The sequence below is a fragment of the Callithrix jacchus genome, chromosome 19 (assembly GCF_049354715.1).
Source record: "Callithrix jacchus isolate 240 chromosome 19, calJac240_pri, whole genome shotgun sequence".
Lineage (NCBI taxonomy): Eukaryota > Metazoa > Chordata > Mammalia > Primates > Cebidae > Callithrix > Callithrix jacchus.
In genome coordinates, this window is record NC_133520.1 from 15,773,207 (window position 1) to 15,797,636 (window position 24,430).

Sequence of the window (24,430 nt, forward strand, 5' to 3'; positions counted from 1 at the left end):
CGAACTCAAACCTCAGGCTTGACCTTGGTTTGGACTGCTGAAGGTCAGCAACCCCTGCTGCCCTCCCAGTCTGAGCTGGAAAGGTGAGAGGAAGACAGAAGGTTTTATTATACCACCCAGGCCACGCCTGCCAAGTTCTCCCCACAACAGCTTCAAAAAAAAAAAAAAAAAAAACATGGAGTGAAAGGGAATTGGAAAAATGGAACCCCCTACATCCCAGAAATATTACTTTCATGAGCCATATGAATTATTTAACAGACAGCTGAAAAGACCAAACTCAACAGAAGAATACAAAAAACCAGCTCGCCGTACCGACACCTTCCCCGAAGCCCATGACAATGAAATGTATTTTATGCCACAGATCAACTTGCCAGAGAAGGAGGCTTCGGAGACAGATGCCCACAGGGATCATTAGCCCCTTATCTCTCAGCCCTTTGCCACCAGCATCCAGATCTCTGAGCCTGGGCAACCCAGAGGAGGGGAGAAAAGCTGAAAAGTGTGTATATTGTAAGTGTTGGTTAAACAACCCCACCGTATTCTTATTTGCTGGAGGTTTTAGGGAGCAGATGCAGGACTGGCAGAGCTTGGAGCTGGCGATATTGTTCTAGCTCAATCGGAGCCAACACGGAAGGGAAAAAAGCCACACACACACACACACAAAGCTGCATTTCGTGTGTGCGTCTCGGTGTGCACACTCGCCTCTGTGCCATCCCCTTGTCCAAGGTTCCTTGGAGTCGAGCTGACCGATGCAAAACCAGGCTGGGGCCCGGCCAAGAAAAACACAACTTCTCACAGAAGCTGCGCGAGGGGGTCTCTCTCTCCATGCGGGCTCGCTGCAAGTCTTGCCTCCTGCAGACACGAGGGGGCTGGGGCGGCGACTCGCCCACTGCAGGCTTGGTGCTAGAGAAAGGGCAAACAAATGGAGAACCAACCATAAAGGCGGCCAGCAGCAGCGAGGCAGGGCTGCAGCTGCCAGGCAATAACTTAGATAGTTACAGCTGCCATCACCTAGTTCATGCAAGCTTTTTAATATCTTTTGGCAGCTCTCGGTGTCACAGCACAAAGGGAGAGTTGGCACTTCGCAGCACACTTTGTTCGACATAACTGTAGGCAGGACCCAGCTGATACCTTCAGTAATGTGGATGGGTTTGCTCTTAAGGTGAGTTTCAGCAGATCAAACAGGGGTTTCTCCCCACCGCTGCCTCTCTCCCCACTCCTGCCACCCCCCTGCTCTCATTCAGGGCACGCAACACCCCTAAATCACATGTTGGGAACTAGATTACGTTAATGGGAGGACTCGGCAGATGCAACATAAGGTTGGCCCCGTAAGCACCCAGCTAAGGAGGAGAGGAGAGCTATGCACAGAGGACAGGAAGCAAAGGAAGGAAGGAGCGGGGAGGAGAGAGAAATACTGTGCTCCAGGACTCAACCCAAACCTCAACAGGAGATGCACTGTCTGCTCTCCCACTCCTCCACACAGAAATTTGAATAAATCAGAATCCCACCACCTTGCTTCCTGCTCGTCACTCTTTAAAGTTATTCATCAGTTGGCCACACACCCTCTTCCCAGTCCCACAAGAACCCAGCCCATTCCAGGTATCTCTCTGCCCTGTCGTGACTGTTCTGAGGGCCAATCGCGGCATCCTTGTTTGGTGGATCCGGGCGCCTTGCTGGGGCTAGAAATGGTCTTTCCTAAGACCCCACGGCACAGGTGGACATGAAGAGAACATGTGGGCAGAGGAGGAGAATAGGAGCCCCAAGATATGAGAGGGAGAGAGGTGGGCAGACGCGGTGCCCGGGCTGAGCTGCAGGTGGCAGAAACACTGCCGTGAGGAGGGATACTCATCACTGGTCTGGTCTCGGAACCCAGTCCTTTCACCCCGCGGCGCATTTTCTTTTGTTTTTCTTTTCCAGCTTCATCAAGGAATAATTAACAAATACAAATTATATATTTTCAAGGTGTACAATGTAATAATTTGATAAATATATACATTGTATAATTATCACAATTAAATTAATTAATACACCCATCACAGTACTCAGTTACCCTTTGTATGTATTTGGGTGTGTGTGTGTGTCTGTGTGTGTGTGTGTGTGTGTGTGTGTGTTTCTGGTGAAGGCACTTAAGATTTACTATTTTAGCAAATTTCTTTTTTTTTTAACTTTTAAGCTCGGGGTACATGTGCAGGATGTGCAGGTTCGTTACACAGGTAAGCATGTGTCTCATGGGGGTTTGTTGCATACATGATTTCATCGCCGAGTATTAAGCCTAGCATCTATTAGTTATTTTTCCTGATCCTCTCCCTCCTCCCACCCTCCATTCTCCAGTAGGCCCCATGTGTGTTGTTCCCCTCCCTGTGTCCACGTGTTTTCATCATTTAGCTCCCATTTACAAGTGAGAACATACAGTGTTTTTTGTTGTTGTTGTTTCTGCAATAGTTTGCTAAAGATAATGGCCTCCAGCCCCATCCATGTTTCCACAAAGGACATGATCTTATTCCTTTTTGTGGCCGCATAGTATTCCATGGTGTATCTGTACCACAGTTTCTTTATCCAGTCTACCACTGATGGGCATTTAGGGCGATTCCATGTCTTGGCTATTGTGAATAGCGTTGCAATAAACATACACAGGCATGTATCTTTATAACAGAATGATTTATATTCCTTGGGTATATGCCCAGTCACGGGATCAAATGGTATTTGGGTCAAATGGTATTTCTGTCTTTAGGTCTTTGAGGAGTTGCCACACTACCTAGTAGATTAACCACATATTTTTTTGGTCCAACCACAATGGTTGAGTTACACTCCCACCAAGAGTGTGAAAGCGTTCCTTTTTCTCTACAACCTCGCCAGCACCTGTTAGTTTTGACCCTCTAATAATAGATATTGTAACTGGTGTGAGATGGGTTTTGGCATTTCCTTCGTGCATCCCTCCAAGCAGCTGCTCCGGCTGCCTGTGGGATACTCTTGAAGGAAGGCACTAGGAAGACACAGAGAGGAGGAGCCACAGGGCGATCAAAGATGACAATGGTTATGTGTGTTTGCTAGAGCTGCCATAACAGAGTACCACAGACTGGGAGGTCCAAACAACAGAAACTCATTGTCTCACAGTTCTGGAGGGTGGAAGTCCACGGTCATGGTGTCCGCAGCAGGGGTTCCTTCTGGGGCTGAGGCAGCATCCGTCCCAGGCCTCTCCCCAAGCTCTGGTTGGCTGGCAATCTTTACCGCCTTCCTTGTAGTTACATCACTTCAATCTCTGCTTTCATCTTCAAGTGGTGCCCTCCCTGTGTGTCCATCTCCAATTTTCCCCTTTTTATAAGAATATGGATCATACTGGATTAGGGGCCTACCGTCCAATATGACTTCATCTTAACTAATTATCTCTGTAATGACTCTATATCCAAATAAGGTCACATTAAGAGGTACCAGGGATTAGGATTTCATCCTATGAATTTGGGAGAGACATAATTCAATCTAGAACAATTGAGTATCTACACGTACCAAACCTTTAATAGTCCTGTGAGGTAGGTGTTCTCATTCCCATTTCACAGAGAATGAAATCAGGGCTCAGAAAGATCAAGGGTCTTGCCTGCAGTTAGACAACAATAGGACAATCTGAACACAACCACCCAACCCTTGCTGAAAACCTGGGTGTTGGCCACTGCCACACTTCTCCCCTAGGACCCTCGCAGGGAACTCTCTCCCCCTCAGCTTCTCTTGATGAGCCACCCTGTCTAGCATAGCCCAGCCTAGGAGCTCTACTGGATCCCAGCATAAATCACTCATTGAGCTCTGTTTTCTCCAGAATGAGCATGGCAGGTGGCCTGCGAGTGTGCAGCCTTGGATGGACGTGGGAGGAAGGGTGTGTTGGGCTAGGGCCTGGTTCTCTAACGCACATGCTGCCCTTGCTGGCAAGATTCTTCACTTCTCCTCAGCTCTAAAGGAAACAAAATATTCTGTCCTTTATTCTCACATATTTATTTCATATTCAGTATGCAAGATTATTGATTAAAGAGTAAAATAATGGTGGAACAGTACCTGCTACAAAGTTTGGGCTTAGTAATCAGTTTCCTCTTTCCTTTTCAACATACCTCCATGCATTCTCTCCCCACTCTCCCTGCCCTCTGCTCAGGAAGCACAAGCTTGATGTTCTATCAAGATGAGAAAAACATGAATGCAATTTAGCAGGCAAAAGCTATGTGCCTGCCCATCTCAAAACAAATAACAAAATGTATTTACTGATCACTTCATGCCAGGTTCTAACCAATGAGTTTAATTCATCCTCATCGTCTTTGCTTTACAGATGGGGAAACAGAACAAAAAGGCAAAGTCATGTGCCATAACTCCTTGAACAAAGCCAGTTACTCTAGAACTCTATTTTTATTGTACTAACTACAGTTTTCCTTATTCAGAGGGAGAGCTAAATTAGGAGAAAGTCATAGTTGTGGCTGTCTGGTAGGAACTGCAGTTATCAGCTTACGACCACGTTCCTCAGCTCCTCAGATGGCAATGCCTCCATTAACCAAGGTTGTGGGTGGACGGCCCTCAGAGCTGCCCTAACAGGAGCTGGGGAAACAGATCTCTGAAGGGGCTTAAACCGTGTTCCTGCTCTGCTATTTGCATCATTCCTCACTTGCAAAACCCTTCCTCCCTAGATGTTGTCAAGGTATAAATCAGTATACCCAAATGCCAAGTTTTAGGACTAACATCCAAATGTGTAGGATTTTCCTATTTGTTCAAGATTTGTCGAGATGCTCTCAAGCTCAGAGACGGGGCCTCCCCACGAAGGTAAGCAGCATATTCAGCTGCCAGTTCCCTTCCTCCCAAACTGAGCAGGAGTATTTTTATTTCCTATTTTCCCACCACCAATCAGAAATGTAGCACCTCTTAGCCTTGTTGTATTGAATGATTTTAGCAGTTTCCAAAACAAAATTAAATACAGCTCCAGCTTGAGAAATGTTCCACCTCCTGGAGTCATGGCGTTTAGTATTATTATTCACTTATTACTATTCAAAACAAATAAGAATGATAAAACATCAGTTGGAGCCACTCCAGGACAGAAGGAACTGGAATATCTAATAAAAAACATAGGATTCCACAAATAGAAAGTGTTAGAAAATGCAGAAAAACAATGACAGAGGACATTCTGCCCCTTCTTCCCAAAACACAGCTCACCTGAAACAATAGAGCAGCTCTAAATGACCAGTCAATCCCACATGGAAAGAACTGTTTACGGTACCCCCAGTTAACAGGAATTCTTCGCTCTCCACTAGAAAACATCCAATGACCCCCACATTCAGGAAGTCTTGAGACCTTTAAAGCACATTTCAGCCTGAGCAGACGTTTAACTCCAACTTGGGAAAAATCACAGGATGTTGAAAACCACCAGCATCCCAAGGCTGACCTTCCCAGAGGAGAATGTGGCAGGTTAGTGGTTGGGCGACTCTTACTTGGTCCCCAGAGCAAGGTGGTTAGGAATGTCACACAGACTGAGAAGCCAATCTTTGCCGAGGTGCCCCACCCCCCACCCCCAACCCTGAGCACAAGCCCGCCACCTCGTTCCTCTTCTCCCTGAGTGTCGCCAGCCCCAGATTCTCTGGTATGACTTCCTCAGCCTCATCTGAAGAGAGCCTCATTCCTGAGATGCCTAACTTTGAGAGTGCTGAATGTTCATTCCAAGGTAGCAGAGTTTATGCGTATGGTTCACTTTACCTAGATCTATTTCCAGAAAGAAAACGCAGCAACAAGGCAAGCCTGGGGCCCCAGGGGACTCCCCGCAATTATCTGCCTGCCCATTCTCTGCAGTGCTCAGCCATCAACTCCCACTGCCATTTGTGAAGTAGGGAAGGAGAGAAAGGGAAAGAGAAGCAGAGCAGGAGGTGAAATCCGGGGAACAGTTCACATCATTGAAACAGGATGGGGAACTGTGGGGTCAAATCCTTTTTTTTTTTCACTTCGCAATAATGTACCGAATTCTTGCATGGAATCAGGAAAATTGTCTTCCACCATCGCATTACTAGCGATAGCTGAAATTTTTTCAACACCTCAAGATCATTAAGTGTGCAATTTTTTAAAAAATGGAAACCACCAAAATATGTAACAGTTGGGAATTTGCTAAGTAAATCCAAATTATTGAATATAATGCAATAATCCAAAATGCAATTTGCAAACATTTTGGGGACTGGGGAAATGCTAATGACATAACATAAAAACAAGATACATTTACATACAGTATAATGGCAGTTATGCAAATATGGAAGACATATACAGTACTAGATATTGTTTTGTCTGTCAGTGTCTACTTTCCCTGTCCTTGTTTCCAGCTTTTCTGGAAACTTCACACACAAATACACACACACACACACACACACACACACACACAAACACAGTTGTCACAAGAGGAGCCATTATATACAATATGGCTGGCCTCTGGCCATAGCTGATTGGTCCAGGGTAGCCATCTGACCCAAGCCAGGACCATTCTCTCCTTTCCCAGTAAATCTGGAATTGGAACTGAGGGGATCTTTCTCTTTCCAGCAGCAGAAATGATAGGACAGCATGCCTAGTAGTTGCAGCTGTGGGCCCATGTGTCTGGCCCTGTGGGCCAGAGACCCCTGGGCAGCCAATCCATAAAAGTAGAGCAGGGAGGAAGCAAATGCAGAGAAAGAAAGAGTTAGGGAAGGAGTGTCCTGACAACACATGGGTCCCCCCATCTTGCTGTTTCTGAGCCCTGGCCACATTTCCACCCTTGGGGTCCATGAGACAGACAACCCCAGATCCTTACAATCAAGCCACCATTTTACCTAGGCCCTTTGAATTGGATTTCTGTTGCTTATCACCAAAAGAATCCTAACCAGTAGGTGCTCCCTCAAATGCCCAATTACTTATACAACCTCCTACATCCCTCAACTTCTTCTTGGGGGTAGGGAGCCGATGGCAAGTAATTTCTTTTTGCTTTTCTGTGTTTTCCCCAAATTTTCTATTATGAACACTTTTATTATCTGGCATTTCGCCTTCACCTCTAAATTCTACCACCTTAAATCACTTACAACAGATACACACAGTTTGCACAAGGTTAAGAGAAAAACTTAGGTTATCAGAAAACATGTATTTATTAAATATGTGTGTATTTATGTGTGTGGACTGTGTATATATGTTTGTGCATGTCTATGTGTGAATGTGTGTATATGTGTGTGTGTATATGTGTATATGTGTATGCCTATGTATACATGTGTGTATATCGGTATGTATATGTGTGTATATATTTGTGTGTATGTGTGTATATGTGTGTGTATGTGTGTATATATGTATGGGTATATCCATATGTATATGTGTGTATATATTTGTGTGTATGTGTATATGTGTGTGTATGTGTGTATATATGTGTATATATGTGTGTATGCATACGTATATATGTGTGTGTATATCCGTAATGTATATGTGTGTATATATTTGTGTGTATGTGTGAATATGTGTGTGTATGTGTGTATATATGTGTGTATATCCATATGTATATGTGTGTATATATTTGTGTGTATGTGTGTATATATGTGTATATGTGTATATATGTGTGTATATCCGTATGTATATGTGTGTATATATTTGTGTGCATGTGTGTATATGTGTGTGTGTGTGTATATATGTGTGTATGTGTGTGTGTGTAGTAGTTGTCGTTGTAGTAGTAAATATATGAGACACAGAAACCAAAAATCCTGGACACGGTTCATCTTTGAAATGTTCCCTCCCCATCACATGGGTTCCTGGAGGTCCAGAGCCAAGACCTCCCTCCCAGAGGCCTCCGGAGCTCCGTTGCAGGCCCTTCCCTTGCTGTCCCCCAACCTAGTCCTGGCCTGGTCTTCGGGCCACATTTCTCATTCCAGCCACTCTGAGATTGGAAGGTTAGCCATTCGTACATCTAAACAGAAAGGGCAAGAAAAGTTCTCCCAGCTTTCCACATGGTGTGACCGCGTCTCTTTTCTTCCCTTGCTCCTCAAAGCCATTGCCATTTTGGAATTTTGGACTCTCCCGGCCTGCCGTCCCTCTCCACTGAAGCTTTCAAAAGCTCTATTCTTTGGAAGCCTAGAGCAAACCCTCTTTTCTCACAGAGAATCGGAAAACTTGGCTGGCACACCCCCTAGTGGTGGCCTAATGAATCCCCCTCAATTACTATAAGGTACAACCCCTGGGGTTTCTCAAAGTGTGTGCCATTGAACCTTAGTTCTGCAGAAAACTACCCTAAGAGAAAAGTATCACATGATAAGTCAGATTTGAAAACACTGGGATAAATGAAAGTAATCAGTTTGCTTTAGTGGAGGACACCTTCAAGTCTCCAATATACTAATGAACACTGTGACTCTCACTGATCCAGATTTATTTAATTGAACTTTTGTGAAATAATAGGATAACTATCATTTATCGAGCATTGACTATCAACCATAGTGTTCTCATTTATAAATGGGGAAATTGATACATAAAGCGGTCAAATAACTTGCTCCAGTTAGGTTTACATGATACCAAGATCCATGCTCTTAACCATTACAAGATCCTGGCTTTATGTCTGCTTCAGGATGGAGCTCTGCAAATTCTACTTACACACGCCATTCTTATTCATTGCATTACCAGTCATGCAATACTCCAGTTTCCTCTATGAAACAGGAAAAGCAGGAGCCTTCAGAGGATACAGAGGTTTCCTTCACTGCCCTTGGGAGGATTCTGGTTTCGGTGGCAATAAAGGGAAATTCAGTGTCTAAATGCCACAGACAGATCCTTCCTGAAATTCTCAGCAAAGGGAACCATGTTATGGATCCAGTGAAATCATGGAAGGTGCAATTGGCTACTTTTTATTCTAAGAGAAGCTTGCTTTCTTTTGAGCCCTAAATACTTGTTGGCCTGCTCTTTTAAGCAATAGGATATTCTACATGGATATCTGTTTTTATATCTGTTAAGATATGGAGACGATAATATGCCCCCTCACATTGTTTTAAATTTTTAAGTTGAAGTAGGTAATATGTTGTAACGCTTAACTCTTGATAGTATAGGTTACTTATGGATGGGTTTTTTTATTTGTTTTTTGATTTTTGATTTCATGTAACAGAAATCCAAAAGTAGTTTATTGACATACATAACTGAAAAACTAGGCTTCAGGAACAGCTGGATCCAAGGGCTCAGATAAGACCACCATTAAACCTGAATGCATCATGCTGTACTTACACTTTTAGAGAAAGGAAACAGCACATAGTGCTCTAATTATGTCCTGGGACCTTGTCCTGATTAACTTAAGGAGATCTTCAGATAATTGCATGGATGTCAGGCTTTGGGGATGGACCCCCACCTCCAACACTGGCCCTCCAGCTACCCTTGTTAAATATCTGTGTAAAGACTTTGATTTTTCCATCTGTAAAAATGGGCACACTACCCTTCCAGTTCCACCTCAGTGGAAGCTGAAAGATGTTGTAAAGTTTTCAAATGCTTTTTCTTTAGAGGAGTAGATATTGTGATAATTATTTTGCTATTAATGTTCACAGAGATAACACTTCACACTGGCAAATGATTTTCTAAGTATTTATTTAACAAATTTATCATTTAAAGCTCCATAATTAGTCTGTCAAACATACTCCCTGAACATTACAACCACAGTTTAAAGCCAGTCAAGCCACAAGGGGAGAGAGGGGAATATACATATTTATTTTTATATATTAAATATGTATATATTTGTATGTATATCCTTCCATATTTAAATTCACATTGTGTGTGTGTGTGTGTGTGTTTGCAAGACTCATATAAATGGCAAATAAAGAAACTTAAAAAAAAAGAAAAGGCCAATAGATGGATGGTCCCAGATTTTAATACCACCCCCAAGGTGGAACAGGTGGTGAAAATATAATAAAACATGTTGCAAGGAACTTGTCATGAATTTTAAAAACAAAAACGCCTACAGATCAAATAAACTGCTCTGACACTGGGCTAAATCTGAAGTTCCCAAACTATTTTAAATGACAAGGCAGAAGTTCCCAGGAGAAGGAGTTCAACAGAAATGGTTCGAGGGCAATTGCTGCCAAACTCACACACAGAAAAAAGCTAGGATCAACAGGCAGACACTCAGCCCGCTCCCCCTCCACAGGACAGCCACACGCAGATATGTGCCCAGTCCCCGGGGGGCCGGGCCTATCTGGGTTCAGGACCAAAGGGCCTGTTGACAAAGGCTTCAGGGAGCCTCCTGCACCTACATCCCACCTGATCGGTGGTTTCTCAGTGGATCTGAAGGCAAATATTTGGGGCATTTGCCCAGAAGCTGGGCTTGTCAACAACCACTTCCAGGTGCCCTGTTAGAAGGTGGGCTGGAGGCCCCAGCCCAGGTGGTGCAGACAGACACCCCTCTCTCAGCAGCACCCAGCTGCACAGGCTCCACCCATTTCTCCATCACCACAATCAGCGGATCCTTTATTTTCAGTCCAAGAGTTTATGAAGAGCTTGCGTTTCCGCTGCCTGTCTCCATTACCACAGACTTGCTAGGAGCTGCACAGCAAGCATGGCAGGACTGCATTTTCAGTAACGAAGAGGTGAAGTGATTGGCCCCAAATCACAGAGATGGAATGACAGACAGCTCAAGATTTCTGACTCCTGTCCGGTCCTGTGACTACTGGAGTATGTTCATGAAGACCCTCCAGGATGATGGTGAGCAGGAAGAGGGCATTCTGGTCCCCCGCCCCCGAGGCTCACAAGTTTGAATGCCTGGAGAGGTCAGGTTGGGAGTAGAGGAAGTGAGTGTGCTCTGCAGGTAACTGGAAAGTCTGTGCCCCGTTTCAATGCAGGCCACCACTGCGGCCCAGCAGACTATATTATGCAGAAGTGGCAGGGATTCTTATTTTGTCAAGTGAAGCCAGAGATCTGAATCATTATGTAAAACATCTTCATTTCTAAATATTTGCGAACCACTAGGATAGCTACTATTAAAAACAAACTACAGCAACAACCAGAAAGTAACAAGAAGACACGGAGAAACTGGAAATCTTGTGCGCTGTTGGTGGGACTGCAAAGTGGGGCAGCCACCGTGGAAAACAGCTTGGCAATTTCTCAAACCAGTCAACACAAAATTACCATAGGATCCGGCAATGCCACCATGGGGTATATACCCAAAAGAATTAAAAGCAGGCACTCAAGCAGACATTTGCACACCCATGTTCATCACAGCAGCCAAAAGATGGTTCATCACGGCTACCAAAGGTCCCACTGACAGATGAATCGATCTACAAAACGTGGTGTCTACGTAACGGCGAAATACCACTCAGCCTTAAAAAGGAAGGAAATTTTGACACGCGACAACATGATGAGCCTCGAGGACATTATAATAAGTGAAGTGAGTCAGACACAAGAAGACAAACACTCTGGTTCCTACCCGATAGGAGGTACCTAGAGGAGTCAAATTCACAGGGCCAGCAGGTAGATATGGCCGTTGACAAGGGCTGAGGGTAGGGAGGAATGGGGAGTCGTTGTTTAATGGGTATAGCTGCAGTTGTGCAAGAAGAAAAAGTTCTGGAGATTGGCTGCACAGCAGTGTGAGTAGACGTAACACTGCTGAAAGGTACGCTCAAAACAGTTAAAGTGATCAACATTATGTGTATTTTACTACAATTAAAAACAACAACACTGTAGGACTCTAACAAACCCATCTGTAGACTGCTTCAGGTCATGGGGCACAAGTTTGACATCTCTGCCCCATTCTGGCACTCAGTGCCACCGCCCTGTCCCCAACTCCGAAGGCCATGATGCAATCCATTAAAAGAGGATCAGTCTAGAGTAGAGTCTCTCTGCAAAGACAGTCAGCAAACCTGAGTTTAAATCCTGGTTCCAGCTCACACTAGCAGCAAGACCTTGAGCAAGTCAGTCATTTAATCCCTTCGACCTCAGTTTTCTCATCTATTGAATGGGACTAATAACACCTCCCTTATTTCCGCAGCCCTCTCCGGGGTCTGGCTCAGTCAGAGCGTGTTGGCCTCCAACCGCATTTAATACCCCATATCTCTCTCCTATTGAAAGCTATTTTCTCTTTTCCCATACCGCACTGCGATCATGTGTTGCCCTGTGAAGCAGGAGCCTTTCAGTTTAGGCCTGGCCATTTTATGCTTCCCAGAGTGCACAAGCCTGTCAGTGCTCAACGGTTCTCACTGAATCACGCAGTGAACCAGCCAGCTCACTGAGCACTGATCATGTGCCACAGGTTCCACTAGGTGCTGAGGAGACCCACAAAAGATCATGTTCTTAAAGACGTATCCTGGTTGTGGAGACAAGATGCATGCAAAACAACCAGAGAAACAGGTCAGGTCCAAAGTGTCTTAGTACGAGCTAGAGCCTGGGGTCTCACCACCCCTGAGAAGGAGGTAACACAAAGGAGAGCTCTTTCTCTGTCTTTTACACAGCATCTTTTTGAGCTTTGCTTGGCCCTAGAGGTAAGAAACTCACCTTCCCACATTGCAATTGGTTAGAGATAAGACTATCCTATGTCTTCAACACAGGCACCTGTGGGGTGGGGGGGGCAGTGAGAGCAGAATTAGGGCAGCTCTCCTAGATAGATTTGGCACCGTCTTCCACGCTGGTCTAGAGGGTTTCTTCAGGAAAATGCAGGCTGCGCCACTGTGGCACCTTTCTGCCTGTAACGTCAGGAGGGCCAAAGCTCTCACCTTCCCTAAACCCAGGCCCTCAATTCTCACCCTGATTAAATGGACAGTTCCCTAGGTCAACCAGGTCGCAAATATGTGCTAATTCTCTAATCTGGCTTGTCCTTGGAGGTTCCCTCCCCATCCTGCTGGCCGCACCAGCTGCCTAAGGGAGCACAACTGAGAAGAGATTTGGCAATTATCCAGTTAATTTGATCAGTGGAGACAGCCAAACAAATAATCCAGGCCAAAAATGTCCAGATCAGCTGTCTACATGGATCAAATTCCACTTCACTGACACCACGCAGGTTCAGCCCTAAAGAATGGGTTTCACTGAGAAACATCCCAGTATCCCGGCATGCCAGGCTGCACCAGCCTTTAGTGGAATTGTGAGCTTGGCTGCATTTCTCTGTGACATCTCTTTGATTCCCGCCCAGTGCCCTTCCCACCCAGAGGAGCTTGGCCCCATAGGGCCAGGGGTCTTTGGTAGCTGTCAGGGGCTAGAATATTATTGTGTCCATCTCCTACTCTGGGTATTTGAAACTCATTAGGAAGAGACTTTCAACATCTGAAATGCCTTTGAAAAGGCACTGAAAATTAAAGGAATTGGAAGGTAATGGTAGAATGTCAGGATCCCAACAAGCCAAGGTGCAGGAAGGTATGAGAAAAGAAACCTCGCTCATACCCTATAACCTTGACCATCTTAGAAGCTGCCTACTCCTTACCTCCCCCAACCCACTCTTCTCAGGTCTTATCTGTAATGTGCAGACTCCTCAGCATGACAGAAGAAAACTTTGTGTCAATTAAGATCAAGTTCCACTATAGAAACAGAAAACCCCAAATCTCAGAAGCTTAAAGACAAGGATTTAATCTCTAACATAAAGTAAGTTCAGAGGCAGACAGTACGCAACTGTGGAAGGTAACGCGCCTAATTCTGACTTTGCCATGGTGAGCCTCCACCTTATTTCCTTCTATTTTTTTTTTGAGATGGAGTTTCACTCTTGTTACCCAGGCTGGAGTGGCGCAATCTCGGCTCACCACAACCTCTGCCTCCTGGGTTCAGGCAATTCTCCTGCCTGAGTAGCTGGGATTACAGGCACACGCCACCATGCCCAGCTAATTTTTTGTATTTTTAGTAGAGACGGGGTTTCACCATGTTGATCAGTATGGTCTCGATCTCTTGACCTCGTGATCCACCCACCTCGGCCTCCCAAAGTGCTGGGATTACAGGCTTGAGCCACCGCGCCCGGCCATTTCCTTCTAAGGTGCTGGTTTGGAGATACTACAGATTAATAACTCCTGCTTCATCTTGCAGCATAAAAACCGACAAAGCTTCAAATTATAGGAATCTCAATAAACTTAGATTGCAGGCCGCAGGCTGAGAACACCTTCTGAGCAAAGCAGCATTTCTCTCCATATCTGTCACAGACTGGCCAGCTCTCTTTTGCAGGACTTTGCTAGAAGTAGCAAGAAGGAGACAGCAAGCCAACACTCTTGCTGTCACTATGAATTTTTGCTGCCATTTCCCCTAAAGCTACAGCTTCAGTCAACTTATGGTTTGTTTTCCCAGTTACAATAGGCAACAATTCAATCGAATGCTCTAACAATGCACAGCAAGAGTCATCAGATTTCCAATTTGCAAAATCTGAGCTCTAAATACCTGCCTTCCCACCTCCTCCCCTGAGTCAATAGCATATTTTAAGTTCCGTTTCTTGTAGGAGGCCGCTCCCTACAAATCAAATTCTCTATCACTTTAGGATGAGGTTTGGCTTTGCATAGCAGGAGCAGCACTCACAAGGATCTACCCTCTTGTGTAAAAGAAGCCCACAGGTAGACAGTCATCAGAGATCTGGGTTCCTTCCATCCTTCTGCCCCAAAACCCCTACAGCATAAAACCCCCGTCATTAAAGCCCCTTCGTGCTGTGAGATGATTACTGGAAATCACATGATTAAGTCTAACTGCAAAGGAGTCTGAACTATGTGGTCTTTTATCTGAGGACATGGCTGCTGTGAATACCATCAGCCTTCTGTTCCTAAGGTGAAAGCAAAGAATTACGTAGGAGGAAGCCACTAGCAGCCTCCGCCACAATTTGTTATTCGTTTGCATTTAAGGCTCTCCAGCCAGGACTCCCGCCATATCTTATTTAAATTTGTAACCCCTTACTCGGTTCCAAGCTCAATGCTTCTCACAGATTAAGAGATCAACAGATGTGCATTGAATAATCACTGAAATCGAGCCCTCATTTTAGAAATAAAAGAAACTGAAGAGGTTTTCCATTAGGTTCCTAACTTAGAATGAATCTCAAGGCTAATTTTCATCTAATCACCATAATCCTTTCTACTGCTTTTGAAGATGTTTTTTTCTTCCTATCTACCCTCCCTAAGCCAGTTAGAGTTTCGATCAAGAACTTAGCCATTTAGAGCCCTGCTAGTCAAAATGCGTGGTCTGAGAGGCCCTGCTTACCTGCCCGCTGCAAATCAGCTATGCCACAAAGCACCACGTTTAGTTCAGCTGACATTTTATTCATACCAAGACTTTCTCAAGGAAGGAAACAACGCTTTTATTTGCATTCTGGAGTAAGTGCCTTATCTTTTCGTAGACTAGTAAAAACTGAGTAGCACTGATTTAGAGGCTATATCTTCAACCACGGCAGGATTCATGGTAGGCTGTGTGAAGACATGTGGTTGATTTTACATCGCAGTCACATTCTCATTAAGTCACAGACTACCCAAAGATTGAAAAGAAGTGTAATCTCAATTCAAAAGGATTTTGACCTTGAATACAAAGCAGCCAAAGGATTTTTGCTGGAAATCCAAGTAATCCTTACTTGCACTAGTCAGGATGGGGCAGCCATAACTTTGTAGTATGAAAGAAAAGGACTTAAAAGTCTCAGTCAACATCAACTCAGTAAAATCCAGCATTGTGACGTATTCACCCAAAGAGCACACGTGACCTCAGGCTGCATGAACAGAAGCACCGAGTCTAGAACAAAGGAGGCTATGCTCCTGCTCTATATTAGTCAGAACATGCATGCAATAGTGTGCCCAATACTGGATATGCCATTTAGGAGGGAAGCTGAGAAACTGCGACTTGTGCGGAGGAGAGCAACCTGAACGGTGAAAGGTTCAAAACCATGTCATACAGAAACAGTTCCAGGAGCTGCTGATGTTCAGCCTGGTGAGGAGAAGACTTGAAGACTACGACCTCCATCTTCAAATATTCAAAGAACTGTCATATGAAGAAGAGATTAATCTGAAAGTTCTGGAAAATGCTGAGGCATAGAACTAGGACAAATGGGGGAAAGATACAGAAAGACAGATTTTGGTTGAGAATCAGCAAGAAATTTCTGACAACCAAAACTGTATGAAGATGGATCAGCCAAGAAGATCATGAACTTGACCACTGGAAGAATTAAAACTCAAGGTGGACAGTTTCCCAGAAGGGTGGTAAAGGGTAGGCTCTCTTGAGATGCCAGGTGGACTAACACCTGAAGGGGTCATTCCCATTCTGCAACTCTGGTTGCTCTATAGTTCAGCCTACTGCCTGTTTTTATAAATAAAGTTTCATTGAAACACAGCCACGCCCATTTATTTATGTGTTGTCTATGGTTACTTTTGTGCTACAATGAAGAGTTGAACAGGAATGATGGAGACTGTGTGGCCCACAAAGCCTAAAATATTTACTATCTGCCCTTCACCAAAAACATTTGCCAATCCCTGCACTAAACAGCCATATTCTGATCCACCTATGCCTTGACTTCCTCTGCTATGGGGCCCAGAAAGCAAATACTCAACTTATCAAGCAACATCTTAGTAGCTGTTATGGTTCTATGCTTTGGCGGTTTACAGTTCACAGAGTCCTTTCCCATGCATTATCTCCGTGTGTCTCGCAGCTCTTTGGGGCAGGTGGTAGAGACCATTACAGATGAGAAAATGTCATCCAGTTAAGCATCCAAGTCAGGACCTACTCCAGGTTACCTGGTTCCCTAGTCCACCCCTCTATGCGGGGGATCACTGTGAGAAACCACCCCTCTTAATGAGAGATTGAAAAGCAGGGAGAGACCACCCCCGCCCAAATAGCCCAGTAGGAGCTCCTGGTGGCTCATGGTGGCTCATCCAGCCTTCTCCCATACTGCAGGGGGCCCAATTACAAGTTAACTCCCTACCCTTTGAGACCAAGGCTCTAGATAGATGTCTACAAACTTTAATCCACAGGCCAAATCTGACCTGCCACCCGTTTATATAAAGTTTTATCAGGATACAACTTCACGCATTCATTACGTATTGTCAATTGCTATTTTCCAGCCATAAAAGGCAGAGTCCAGTAGTTAGGACAGAGTACTTATGGCTTACAAATCTAAATTACTTACGGTATGGCCCTTCACAGAAAAAGGTGGCAGACTTCTGCTCTAGAACGTCGGTGTGGAATGTGGGTTTTAGTTCATGTTCTCTATTATAATAGACAACAAAAAAATGAGGAAAAGCCTGTTGGACTGGGAACCCCATCCAGGAAGCAAAATTCCTTTCACAACTACTTCCTAACACTAGAGAAAGGGCACAAGTCTTTTGTAGGCCAAAAGTTTTTATCTTCTGTCTGTTGGGTTTTAATACACCACTGCCCTGAGAAACAGCTATTATGACTATTTAAAACAAATAATAAACCAATTGTTCCATCACATGCCTATTTTTAATAAGCACAGACAATGCACTACAGCATAGTTATGGAAAAGAACAGTGTAATTCTATGAATCAATATTAGGACCTAATTAGCCACTGAGCCCAGGCTGATAACAGCTTATCATACCTTTCAGCCCAAAGAAAGCTCAGGTGGGGGTGGGGGGAGAGAGAAAGAAGAGGGAATAAATAGCTAATTATGATAAACTGGTTTCCTTGGTAACTCTGTTTATGACTGCAATGATGTTGCCACATTTTTAATGATAAATACAAAGGTTTGATGTGAGATTATACAATGCATACTGTCTTCATACTGGTCTGCACTTGCAAAGGTAAAGTGTTGTGAAATTTTGTGAGGCTAGGAAAATTCTAGAAGATTTCTCTAACTCTAAACCCAGACATGTTATTGGTGTACTGTCTGGGTACCAAAGCACTCAAGAATATGGAAACAGATATTTATGATGCTCAACGAATCCTATGTGCCCATTCAACCCTGAGATTTTTATTGTTTTATTTTTTCAAGATAGAGTCTCACTCTATTGCCCAGGCTGGAGTGCAGTGGTGCGATCTGGGCTCACTACAACCTCCACCTCCTGGGTTCAAGTGATTCTGCTGCCTCAGCCTCCTGAGTAGCTGGGATGATAGGTGCCCACCACCATGCCCAACTAATTTTTATAATTTTTTAATAAAGACAGGGTTTTACCATGTTGGCCAGGCTGGTCTCGAACTCCTGACCTCAGGTGATCAGCCCTCCTTGACCTCTCAAAGTGCTGAGATTACAGGTGTGAGCCACTGCACTTGGCCTGATTTTCTTCTCCTGCCAAGGGATAGCTATGGTTTGAATATTTTTCTCCTCCAAAATTTATGTTAAAATTTAATCCCCAATGTGGCAATCTTGAGAAGAGGAGGCTTTAAGAAGTGATTGGGTCATGAGGCAAAGCCCTAATAGAATAGATTAATCCATCTGTGGATTAATGAGTTAATGAATTAATGGGTTATCACGGGCATGAGACTGGTAGCTTTATAGGAAAAGGATGGAAGAACTGAGCTAGTACACTCAGCCCCCTTGCCATGCGATGGACTACACTGCAATGAAGGCCCTCACCAGATGCAGCCCCTTGACCTTGGACTCTCAGCCTCTATAAGAAATAAATTTCTTTTCTTCATATATTACCCAGGTTCAGTTATTATGTTATAAGAAACAGAAAATGCCCGTTATTGTTCACTTCAGCCTGAATTGACTCATCAGAATAAAAAATATCTCTTGGGGAAAGAAGTAACAAAATGATTTTCCCAGGTCAGGGCAGGTGGGCAGTTGTGAAGTTCCAACGAGTTCATACATATGAGAGGGCTCTAATCCCTGAGCTCTACAGAAGTGGAGGGATCATTACCATCGGCACCTGTCAGCACTCAGACAACTAGGGTGGGTCAGAGCAGCAAGGTTATTAAGCATTCATTGTGCCAGGTGATGCGAAGACCTTTGTCTATTTGACCACCTTGGATTCTTCCAACAAACCCTTAGGGTAGATCCTATTAGCTTTGGTTTTACAAATGAAGAAACTGAGGCTCAGGGTAGCTTGACAATGGGCCCCAGATAGGAACGGTGCCAACAGGTAAGGGTCTCAGAACTCATGTGCTAGACACGCTCTTAGATTGCCAAAAGGGCAGATACACCAGCACTTAATGGGCTTTCTGTCAGTCCATGGGAGAAAGGGTTCCGGCTGTGAGGGACTCTGAGCAGCAGCTAACAAGGGGCCCTTTTAGCGGGCCCTCTGTACCTTTCAGGCTATTCCGTCTGCCTTTCCAGGTCATTTTCCCATGTCTCTTAACCCAACATAGGGAAGCAATAGGACCTTCCTCTGAATTTCCATATATCGATGGAAAGCTAATACGTAAGCCTGACTCATCATAAGAGCTCAGCCCTCAGAAAGGCTGATTACGCAGTCAGGCTAAAAGAGACATTAAAAGCAACCTCCTGAGTAGAAAGAGCCAGAAAGGACTAGGCCAGTTCACTTTGCTGTTTCACAGCCACAGGATGCACCTTTATGCTGAGCAGACACCTTGGACCCAAGTCCTAGAGAAGGAAAACGAAGTGATAGTGAAGATACGGATGCCAGAGCCAGGCTGCCTGGTTAGAATCTCTTTCAGCACCTGCTGGCTGGGTCACCACAGGTAAATTACTTACTCCTCTGCTTCTCTTTGCTTCAGTTGCCTCATCTATAAAATTAGAATGATAATACTAGTAGTTACATCAGAGGATTGAGCAAATGAATAAGATATGTTTAGGGCGGGAACAGTGCCTGGTGCATTTTTAGTGAGATATAGGTGTACTTATCTGTGTCAGTACAAAGGGATGGGCATTCCTGGAGAAGCACCACCAGCATTTGTTTGCTCAACAGATACTCAATGGATACTGAAACCAACTCTAGGCCAAGTATTGCTCAAGACCCTGGGAGGAAAACAAGGCAAAGATCTTCACCCTGCTGAACTTACATTCTAGCTGGTGGAGACAGAAAATACACACAGCACATTAGTAAATCCTACCGTATGAGTGAGTGTATCTGATACTTTAGAAGTCCCAGTGATGTTGTCTTGTAAATGCCTGAGGACAGTCCTCCCCTCTCACACCGTTCTGATTTCTCCCCATGCATTCACCTGGGGTCTTGAAGGGGGCTCAGCAAATAGAAGTTGGTTGACTGATTTTTAAATAGATAGCCTAAGTTCCTAGCAGTACATACCTTGCGCACCTTCTTGCATACTTTGTCAACGCCGTGGGCATTGATCTTAGGCAGAAGCGTCCATAGGTCCAGCATTGCATTTGCCTACCCCCAGTTGAGTACTGGAATCTGCCCAGGGTTAGCTTCCTGCTGTTGTTCTTGTTGTTGTCATCCGTGTCTCTTTAATCATCCAAATAGGCTTTCTGTTTCTGGCAGTGGTACCAAAGGATGGAGGTGAGAATGAGGAGTAAACTTAGTGAGGCTTTCAGCAATAGAGAATTTCTCTATAGATATAGATGATATAGATATAGACATGGATATAGAGAAATAGATCTAGATGATATAGATACAGATGGGTCTCACTGTGTTTGCCTGGCTGGTCTCGAACTCCTGGCCTCAAATAATCCTCCTCCCTTGGCCTCCCAATGCTAACATGACAGGTATGAGCCACTACACCCAGCCAAGAGTTAATATTAATCATAGATTAATCTTAAGGAGACCTCATAGTCAAACACAACTGGGTTAAACTCGGATTGACAGTCGCCTTTTGGATCTGTGTTCTTGCCCAATCTCAGACAGAAGTTGTAGAAGCCTCCTTCCAACTGAGCACCTTCAAAGAGCCGATCTTTACAGTACGAGTTTCCTTTACCTTCTATGATTACTGCATCTAATTTTCTGGGAAAAAAGACCTTCACTTCCCTTGTCTCCTAAAATATTTTGGTTCCTGAGAAACTCTCCATTCCCAGAGCCCCAGCCTTACCACCAGCACCCCCTCCAACAAGGTAGAAAATTTAGAGGATAAATTTTAAGGCAAACATATTTAATATTTCATCATTTGCATCTTTCAATTAATCATTCATACTTAGTAATTGATATGCAGCTATTATAATATTTTATTTTTAAAAACAGATTTTTCTAAATTTTAGAATCATGGTAGAGAATATTGAAGGAAGCCTCAGTTCATTTTGTACCTTTTGCAGCACTTCCACACACACTGTTTGGCTCATCAATGAAACAACACATTGTTTATTACACTGAAAATTTTTCTTGCACCTGGAGTTAAAAATTAAATAAAGGAAGGAGGGAATGGAGACACTGATATTCAATACTAAAACAATTTCAACAAATTTGGAGCTGATTTTTCCTTGCTTCTTTTCTCCATAGCCCTTTTACCAAAAACTTTATCTCCCAACCCTTAAGGGAAAGTTACCAATCTCATCATTTAAAAAAAAAAAAAAAATCCTGAAGTGTCCTCCCACCACCTCCAGCCTAGAATAGTATTTGATATTATTAAACAGAATACTCAGCATGCCCATATATACATTTGGTTCAGTTAGCCCTAAGAAAATCAGGTAGATACTTAAATCCCTTTACATGGCTAAGAAGACTCACAAAAGTGATGCCCCCACCCAAAATAAGAGAGAAGAATCTCTCCCAGAGATCAATCTCTGCTTCCATCTTTAGAGTTCCAGAAGTCACCTCGGGCAATTTGAAGAGCCCTTTTGTCACAGTTTCCAGGTACCAAGGCTTCAGAGATCCTGTGATCCCTGCTCTCAGCCCCATGCCACACAGTCAGAACACACATTCATCGCCATGTGTCACGACTGTAACATTCAGTTCTGGGCACTTGATGATACTACTTCACAATGACAAAACTCCATTCACATAGCCATTATCTAAAATCTTACAGAATCTGTCTATATTTTTAGCCAGTTGCCACTTTTCAAGGCAAAGAAGCACACAGATCTCTCTACCCAGTAAATCTCACCTTCTTTGCATGGCTCCAAAGCTACTCTCATGGAATTCCAAAAATTGCTGTGTATTTGCAATATTTCTGGATTTGGTTAGCAAATCTCTACGTGACCAATTAAAGTCCTCTGCACTTTTACAGACTTCATCTATGCCTCCATTCAGCATGCAGCTTTTCATGCTGAAAAATTTTCAGCTTCTAAACTCATTTCGTGTGTCTACTAAAATCCAGCCACAACTTTAAAAGTGTTCAAACCTAGCCCTATAATTTGACTTCTAAGAATTGATCCTAGGGAAATAATCAGAAATACCCATGAGGATTCTGGCGGAAAACATTCCATTTTAGTGTTAATTATGAAAGTAAATATGTACATGTACTTAATTAAATATAAGCTAAAAATAAGCTAAATCTAAATAAGATAAAAATAAAAAAATAAGATAAATAAGATATAAAAAAGTATGTTTTTGTAGACCTATCAATTGCTACATTAGTCATTAAAATGTTTAGAAAACATTTGATGACAAGAAAATATATACACAATCATATACAAAACCTGTACCAAATAGGATACCAAACTTAATATATGTGTGTGAATAAGTATATGTGAATATAAATATATACACTAGACATACATATATATGATACCAATTTTGTAACACATATGGTTATGTTCTAAGAAAAAGGACTAAAAGGCAATACAATAAAATGTTAAATTATCTCTGGGTAGGATAACATATCATTTCATTTGATTGTTCGCCTTGAATATCTTCCAAATTTTCTATAATGAATACGTATTACTTTTATAATCTGAAAAACAAAGTGTTTTTTAACAATCATTCCAACTCTTTAATTAATTCCGCTGCCCTATCCTGGATCTTTTCCAGCTCCATTATGTCATCCTTAAGAAGCAATAGCCAATATGGCACAGGATTTTCCAGGTGAACACTTTTGGGAAATCTGATCCTAACATTCTCAGAGGCAGTGCCCCACACTCCCGCCTCTCATGCACACGCAGATACACACACATTACCACATCTGCCCCAGAAGTGTCCGTCCTATTTACCAGGACTCCTCAATAGCTCTTTTCCTGGTAAAAGAGATTTCTGTATTTACACAAAAACACTCTGATTTTCAAAATATCAGAATACCACCCACTGCACATGCATGTGACGAACAAAAAGAACCAGGTCAGTTCCCGTTGCAAGGCTGCAAGATTCATCTCTTATTCGCTATCCATCCACATGCGACCTGAGAGGTGTAGGGCTTTAATTAGTGAGAGAGCAAGAGAGCCAGGAACTTTGTGAGTCATACGTCATCCCATGCTTCTGCAAGGGAACAGAATCCAGGATCAAGGTTTTAGCCAGGTAGAATGAAGTAACATGCCATCCTATGACTTCTCCTGGGAAGTCTAAATCCATGCCTCCCAAGTTGCTTAGTTCCCAAAGCCCTGGGGACTTAAAAAGAGTATTCAGACCACCCAGTGGTTGGCCATGAGTTGGGTGAGATAGGATATGGGGAAAGGCAGGATATAGAGTCACAGCCTTCAATATGAAACAGTCTGACATACAGCATAAATGCTGATCTTTACCATGTTAAATTCCCTGTCTCTGGGAACAGAAACGTTAATAATCCCATTCTTTAGCACATGCTCATGCCCTGTCAAGTTCCATCACCACTTCCGGGTCCAGTAGCACAACACATCCTAAGCAACTGTGCTCCCAAGGACAGGAGGCCTGTTTTTCCCATTTTATTTTTGGAATGCTGAAATACAATGTTGATTTGTTTCTCGTGTGGTCTGTGTTTTTGTGTTTGAGATGGTTTTCAGTTCTGACAAATTTCGGTTCAAACAGGACGTAACTATGAATTACCCTCCTGCTCTTCAACACCTATTTGCCCATCTATGATCCTTCTAAGCATCTGATGACCTTTAGCATTTGACTTCAGTCTGAGTTCTGCCTGTTGCAACTACAGCAAGTGGCAAAGTGTCCAGCAATCCATGCAAACCAAGGGCGTGGAAAGCGAGGATGCTCCCTAAGCATCGTGAAGATGCACCCAAGCATCACTCATATAGCCTGATCCATACCACTCTTTACTGCCCTGAATTGCCCCAGCGGTCACGCGTTACTGTCCCCCAGGACAGCCCTGGCAGTGACTAGTGAGAGAGGGTAAGGGCAGAGGGTTAGGAAAACAAGAGGGGAGAGGAAACTACTTTGAAATGTCAATAATATTTTTGGGTTATGTTCAAAGTGTGTTTGCGTAGTTTTCATAAAAGTAAAATAATTGATTCTTCTCTACTTAAAAATGAAAAAACATTCATGAGACCTGTATTTGTTTACTAAAAATATATAAACAAATAAGCAAATACTTCTTTTTTCCTAAGCTGATAGAAATTTATTTTTAAATGAGTAATGATTAGCAACAGGATGGTTTCCAAAGAAAGCCAGTGATCTTCACTCCTGATTTGAGAAAGAGACACCTAGAAATGAAAACCAGTATGTGGTTATGTTACTTCCATGTTTACCTACAGCCTTTCAACAAATTCGATCACCCATTCACTCATTCATTCAATTCAAGGAGTACTTATTAAACACTGACTCCGTCTAGACACTGTGCTAAGCACTTTAAAGATTATCTCA

At 43.4% G+C, this 24,430-nt stretch overlaps 1 protein-coding gene across 6 annotated transcripts in view; it reads right to left on the minus strand.

The window, feature by feature from the left end:
* The window catches only part of RPS6KC1 (ribosomal protein S6 kinase C1), a 336,154-nt gene that overhangs the window by 17,968 nt on the left and 293,756 nt on the right, over window positions 1–24,430 (minus strand). For 5 of the 6 annotated variants that reach the window (XR_013529733.1, XR_008477939.2, XR_004737005.3 and 2 more), the window contains one exon: window positions 20,066–20,253. The exons of the other annotated variant lie outside the window; for it this stretch is intronic. The gene's annotated coding sequence lies outside the window, so the exon portion shown is untranslated. The remainder of the gene's footprint in view (window positions 1–20,065; window positions 20,254–24,430) is intronic. 6 annotated transcript variants of the gene reach the window in all.